The following is a 7,611-nucleotide window of genomic DNA, read 5'->3' as shown; positions in this document are numbered from 1 at the left end:
TGTAGGGGTGGTTGAACAGGAGCGCGTCGAGAGGGCTGGTTGAACAGTAGCCGATGGAGTAGCGCGCGGTGCAGGCTGGATGAACAGGAGCCCGTGGATGAACAGTCGCAGGTGGAGGCTGGTGGAGGTCGACGGTGGATGAACAGTAGCTAGTGGACGCTGGAGGGGGTCGATGGTGGAGATGAACAGTATCCCGTGGAGTCCCATTTTGCGGTATGCCACACCCCTCCCGATGAACAGGACCCCCGTTTCGACCGTAGCGCTCCAACACAAGTTCGTTTCCTCCATTTTGTGGTACGCCACACCCCTCCCGATGAACAGGACCCCCATTTCGACCGTAGGAGGTCTGTTTCCTCTGTTTTGCGGTACGCTAGACCCCTCCCAATGAACAGGATCCCGTTTCGACCGTGGCCGGTCGAACACAAGGCTGTTTCCTCCATTGTGCAATACACCAGGCCTCATTTCCATCGGCTGTTCCGTCCAAGCAGGTTGGCTCCCACGCGTTCTGTTGCCTCCCGATGAACATGACACATTCCGTTGGCTCCCCATGAAAACGACATGATGCAGTTTCTCCGTTCCGACCCATCCATGTACACGAGCCCTGGCCCTACGTATGCGCGAGTAGGCGTTCGAGACCCCGCTCGTATGTACGTACGTAGCCGTATTTTCTTTCTTGCACACTGGCCGCTATACGTACGTGTACATGCTACATGCGCGCCTCTACTACGACACATGCGCGTCTCTACATGGACCAGTATGTACGTACACGTTCGCGACCAGAATGACAACGCTACGTACGCTTCAACCAGGTGGGTCACAACTCTCAGGCACTTCCTTGCGTGTGAAGATGTAGCTGGTGGGTCCCAGCAGTCAGGGGGCGACTCGTTTTTTTCGGACGCACTTCCCCGCGTGCGAATATGTAGCTGGTAGGTCGCAGCAGTTAGGGAGGACACATTTTTTCATGAAATACAGTTGCCCGTCCGTTGGGTCCGTGTTGTCAGGTGGAGGATTCATTATTTTCTGCGTAATAAGGAGGAACTTCCTTGCTGTGGCCATGGATCCAGCTATCAGCCTCTCCACGAATAGTCCACGTCCGATGGAAGCCGTTGCTTGACCACGTTGACCACGTCGCACCGAGAGCACCAGGGCGGTGGATGACGGCGAGTCCTAGGAAGGGGACGACGCGGAGCTGGGGAAGACGCGGCACTGGATGCCCACGCGTAGATGAGTATGAGGGTTCACTGGTTTGCTGCGGTGTGAGGCTGCCGTCGCCATAGAATAAAAGGGGGGGTGGGTGAGTAGAGGGATGGCCTGGCCAGTGGTGGGAGTAGTAGGGAGCGGTGAGGCCTCCGCGGCATCATAGCCGGCCACGGGAGGCAGGAGCACGAGGCACGACCGGCGCTTGTTTGGGCGGCTGGACCAAGAAGACCAGAGGTTGAAGAAGCACTACGGCCGTTGGATGGACATTGATGACCCACAAGTATAGGGGATCTATCGTAGTCCTTGCGATAAGTAAGAGTGTCGAACCCAACGAGGAGCAGAAGGGTATTCTCTGCAAGTACCAAAATAAGTGGTAACAGATAGTTTTGTGATAGGATAATTTGTAACGAGCAACAAGTAACAAAAGTAAATAAAGTGCAGCAAGGTGTCCCAACCCTTTTTGTAGCAAAGGACAGGCCTAGACAAACTCTTATATAGAGAAAAGCGCTCCCAAGGACACATGGGAATATCGTCAAGCTAGTTTTCATCACACTCAGATGATTCGCGTTCAGTACTTTGATAATTTGGTATGTGGGTGGACCGGTGCTTGGGTACTGTCCTTACTTGGACAAGCATCCCACTTATGATTAACCTCTATTGCAAGCATCCGCAACTACAACAAAAGTATTAAGGTAAACCTAACCATACCATGAAACATATGGATCCAAATCAGCCCCTTACGAAGCAACGCATAAACTAGGGTTTAAGCTTCTGTCACTCTAGCAACCCATCATCTACTTATTACTTCCCAATGCCTTCCTCTAGGCCCAAATAATGGTGAAGTGTCATGTAGTCGACATTCACATAACACCACTAGAGGAGAGACAACATACATATCATGAAAATATCGAACGAATACCAAATTCACATGACTACTAATAGCAAGACTTCTCCCATGTCCTCAGGAACAAACGTAACTACTCACAAAGCATAAACATGTTCATAATCAGAGGGGTATTAATATGCATATAGGATCTGAACATATGATCTTCCACCAAATAAACCAACTAGCATCAACTACAAGGGTAATTAACACTACTAGCAACCTACTAGTACCAATCCCGGACTTGGAGACAAGAATTGGATACAAGAGATGAACTAGGGTTTTGAGAGGAGATGGTGCTGATGAAGATGTTGATGGAGATTGCCCTCTCCCGATGAGAGGAGCGTTGGTGATGACAATGGCGATGATTTTGCCCTCCGGGAGGGAAGTTTCCCCGGCAGAACAGCTCCGCCAGAGCCCTAGATTGGTTCCGCCAAGGTTCCGCCTTGTGGCGGCGGAGTTTCGTCCGAGAAGATGGCTTCTTATTTTTCTCCCATCAAAAGACTTCATATAGCAAAAGATGGCCACCGGAGGTCCACCAGGGGGGCCACGAGGTAGGGGGCGCGCCTAGGGGGGTAGGGCGCGCCCCCACCCTCGTGGGCAGGGTGTGGCCCCCCTGGTGAACTTCTTCCGCCGAGTATTTTTTATATATTCTAAAAACGTGTTCCGTGAAGTTTTAGGACTTTTGGAGCTGTGCAGAATAGGTCTCTAATATTTGCTCCTTTTCCAGCCCAGAATCCAAGCTGCCGACATTCTCCCTCTTTATGCAAACCTTGTAGAATAAGAGAGAATAGGCATAAGTATTGTGACATAATGTGTAATAACAGCCCATAATGCAATAAATATCGATATAAAAGCATGATGCAAAATGGACGTATCAACTCCCCCAAGCATAGTCCTCGCTTGTCCTTAAGCGAAAGCCGAAATCGAAAAATATGTCCACATGTTTAGAGATAGAGGTGTCGATAAAATAAAATACGGACATGAGGGCATCATGATCATTCTTAGAACAGCAACTTATATAATTCTTTTCATATAATCACTTATGCTAGAGTAATAATTCAATCACAATTTCAAGAATGAATCATAAACTTCATTGAAAACTAACAAACTATAATCTCAGTCATTGGAGGAATTGCAATTTATCATAACATAGGAAAGAGTCAATGTATAAGAGCTTTTCAGCAAGTCCACATACTCAACTATCATATAGTCTTTCACAATTGTTGACACTCATGCAATACCTAGGGGTATGGATCTTTAATCGGACATAGAGAAAGATAGGGGCTTATAGTTTTGCCTCCCAACGTTTACCTCAAGGGTAATGTCAACAATAATAGTTCATGAAAACTCACATCCAATTAGCCATATATACCAGGATCTTTCCACATACTGTGCTTGCCAAAGGATGAAATGTAAAAAGGAAGGGTGAAGATCACCATGACTCTCATGCAAGGTAGGAGATAAAAGTAGAAGATAGGCCCTTCGCAGAGGGAAGCAGAGGTTGTCATGCGCTTTAATGGTTGGATGCACAAAGTCTTAATGCAAGAGAACGTCACTTTATATTTCCACTTGTGATAAGATCCTTTATTATGCAGTCTGTCGCTTTTATTTCTTCCATATCACACGATCGTATAAAGCTTATTTTCTCCCACACTAATAAGTCATACATATTTAGAGAGCAATTTTTATTGCTTGCACCGATGACAACTTACTTAGAAGATCTTACTCAATCCATGGGTAGGTATAGTGGACTCTCATGGCAAAACTGGTTTAAGGGTATTTGGAAGCACAAGTAGTATCTCTACATGGTGCGATGAATTTGGCTAGCATTAGAGGGAAAGGCAAGCTCAACCCTGTTGGATGATCCATGACAATATAATTTATCTCAGATGTAAGAAAACATAACCTATTACGTTCTCTTCCTTGTCCAACATCAACTCTTTAGCATGTCATATTTTAATGAGTGCTCACAATCATAAAAGATGTCCAAGGTAGTATATTTATATGTGAAGACCTCTCTTTCTTTATTACTTCCTATTAATTGCAACAATGACCAAAACTATGTTTGTCAACTCTCAACAACTTTTATTCATCATACTTTTTCTATGTGAGCTCATTACTCTCCATAGGACTCACATGATCTCTTTGTTTCTTTTTATTTCTTTCTCTTTTCTTTTGTTCCCTTAGGATCATGGCAAAAGAATCAAGCCCTTGACTCAACACTAATCTTTATTATATAGCTCACGGACTCGATTACATAGAGGATTCATAAGGCAAAACTCACAACTAGATCATACTAAGAACTTTTATTCTAATATATCAAGATATTACCAAAAGGATCGAACTAAGAAAAATGGTAAAGATAAAAGTGATGGTGATACGATACCGGGGCACTCCCCCAAGCTTGGCAGTTGCCAAGGGGAGTGCCCATACCAGATACTCAATTCTTCTTTGTTGGTGGAGAAGGTGATGGTTTTGTTGATGGCGTAGGCTTCTTCCTTAATTTGCGCTTGAGGACAGAATTTTGTTCCCTTAGGTCCTCGATCTCCTGTTCCAGGCTCAGTATCTTTTTGCATAGTTCCTCCTTGTTTTCCTGCAAGAGGCGAAAAGGGATAAACTCGATCTTAGGTTTCTTTACCCTATCAGGGAGGCTTGACTTTTCGAACTCCACATGCATGTCCCTAGGTTGAGGTAGTGGGACTTCATCTTCATCTAAGCTCGTCTCCTCCTTTCCCTTGGGTTCATAGTCCTCTTCTTCTTCCGTAGTCCAACCGCAATGCTCCACATCCCCATACACCTTAGGATCTGCAAGGTAATAAGCCACATAGCTTTCTCCTTCCGAATCTTTGGACGACATGTTGCTCTGTCTGCAACAGGACAGCTCAAAACAAAGACAAGAGATATTTGCGTGATACGGGAGTCAAAACCCCCGGGAGATTATATAATGAATTTTTACTGACCAAAATACGTGTCGTGTAATAAAAAGGAGTCCAGAGAGCACACGAGGTGCCCACGAGGTAGGGGGCACACCCAGGGAGGTACGGCACACCCTCCACCCTCGTGGAGGCCTCGTGTCCTTCTAGGACTGCTACTTATTTTTCTATTTTTCTAAATATTCCAAAATGGAGAAATATTGCCTTAAAACGGTTTTGGAGTCGATTTAATTACCGTACCACATACCTATTCCTTTTCGGAGTTTGAAACGTTTCGGAAAGTACCCCTTATGTATTCCTCTGGGCTTACGATTTCAATAACATTGGTTTCAACATTTATGGGATTACCTGAGATATAATGTTTAATTCTTTGACCGTTCACCACCTTCGGATTTGTGCCTTCGAAATTGTTAATTTTTATGGCACCGGAACGATAGACCTCCTTGATAACGTAAGGACCTTCCCATTTAGAGAGAAGTTTTCCTGCAAAAAATCTTAAACAAGAGTTTTATAGCAACACATACTCACCTACATTAAACTCACGCTTTTGTATCCTTTTATCATCCCATATTTTAACTTTTTCTTTAAACAACTTGGAATTTTCGTAGGCTTGGGTTCTCCATTCATCGAGTGAGCTAATATCAAATAACCTCTTCTAAATCATAATTGAGTTCTTTAATAGCGCAATATGCCTTATGTTCTAGTTCGAGAGGTAAGTGACATGCTTTTCCATAAACCATTTTATACGGAGACATACCCATAGGATTCCTATATGCAGTTCTATAGGCCCATAATGCATCATCAAGTTTCTTGGACCAATTCTTTCTAGATCTATTAACAGTCTTTTGCAAAATTAATTTGAGTTCTCTATTACTCAATTCTACTTGACCACTAGACTGAGGGTGATAAGGAGATGCAATTCTATGATTAACATCATATTTAGCAAGCATTTTACGGAAAGCACCATGAATAAAGTGTGAACCACCATCAGTCATTAAATATCTAGGGACTCCAAATCTTGGAAAAATAACTTCTTTAAGCATTTTAATAGAAGTGTTATGATCAGAACTACTAGTTGGAACAATGTAAAACTAGGTGGTATAAACTTAGCAACAATGTAAAAATTACCATAATCAGCACACCATGGAGCAGTATGAGAAGCATTTATGACATTTAATTGCTCATCAGGAAAGCTATCATCAATAGTAATTGGGTCATCAAGCACATTTTCTAACCTAGACAAGTTGTGTGCAACAGGGTTCTCAGCTCCCTTTCTATCAACGATATGTAAGTCAAATTCTTCTAGCAAGAGAACCCATCTAATAAGTCTAGGTTTAGCATCTTTCTTTCCCATAAGATATTTAATAGTAGCATGATAAGTGTGAATAGTTACTTTAGAATCAACAATATAAGGTCAGAACTTATCACAAGCAAATACAACTACTAAGAATTCTTTTTCAGTAGTAGCATAATTTCTTTGAGCACTATCTAGGGTTTTACTAGCATATTGAATAACATTTAATTTCTTATCAACTCTTTGCCCTAGAACAGCACCTACAGCATAATCACTAGCATCACACATAATTTCAAAGGGTAAATTCCAATCAGGTGGCTGAACAATAGGTGCAGAGATTAATGCTTTCTTAAGTATTTCAAATGCATCTACACAATTATCATCAAAGACAAATGGTATATCTTTTTGTAATAAATTAGTGAGAGGCCGAGAAATTTTTGAGAAGTCCTTAATGAACCTCCTATAAAATCCGGCGTGACCAAGTAAACTTCTTATACCTTACATGTCCTTGGGACATGTCATCTTTTCAATAGCATCAACCTTGGCTTTATCAACCTTAATACCTCTTTTAGAAACTTTATGCCCCAAGACAATACCTTCATTAACCATAAAGTGGCACTTTTCCTTATTCAAGACAAGATTAGTTTCTTCACATCTCATCAAAACTCGATCAAGGTTGCTCAAGCAATCATGAAAATAAGATCCATAGACGGAGAAATTGTCCATGAAAACCTCACAAATCTTTTCACAAAAGTCAGAGAATGTAGCCATCATGCATCTTTGAAAGGTAGCAGGTGCATTACATAAACCAAAAGGCATACGTCTATAAGCAAAAGTACCAAAAGGGCAAGTAAATGTAGTCTTTGATTGATCCTTGGCTGACACAAGTATTTGAGAGAAACCAGAATAACCATCTAGAAAGCAAAAATGTGTATGTTTGGATAATCTTTCTAGCATTTGATCGATAAAAGGTAAGGGGTAATGATCCTTTTTAGTGGCCTTATTTAATTTGCGGAAATCAATTACCATCCTATAACTTGTAATAATTCTTTGAGGAATCAATTCATCTTTATCATTAGGAGCAACAGTAATACCTCCCTTCTTAGGGACACAATGGACAGGACTTACCCACTGACTATCAGCAACGGGATAGATTATAACTGCCTCAAGGACCTTTAGTATTTCTTTTCTTACAACTTCTTTAATTTTAAGATTCAACCGTCGTTGATGATCACGAACTGGTTTAGCATCTTCTTCCAAATTTATTTTATGTTGACATAGAGTGGGACTAATGCCCT

Source organism: Triticum aestivum, chromosome 4A (genome assembly GCF_018294505.1).
Source record: "Triticum aestivum cultivar Chinese Spring chromosome 4A, IWGSC CS RefSeq v2.1, whole genome shotgun sequence".
Classification (NCBI taxonomy): Eukaryota; Viridiplantae; Streptophyta; class Magnoliopsida; order Poales; family Poaceae; genus Triticum; species Triticum aestivum.
Note: the sequence above shows the minus strand (reverse complement) of the source record.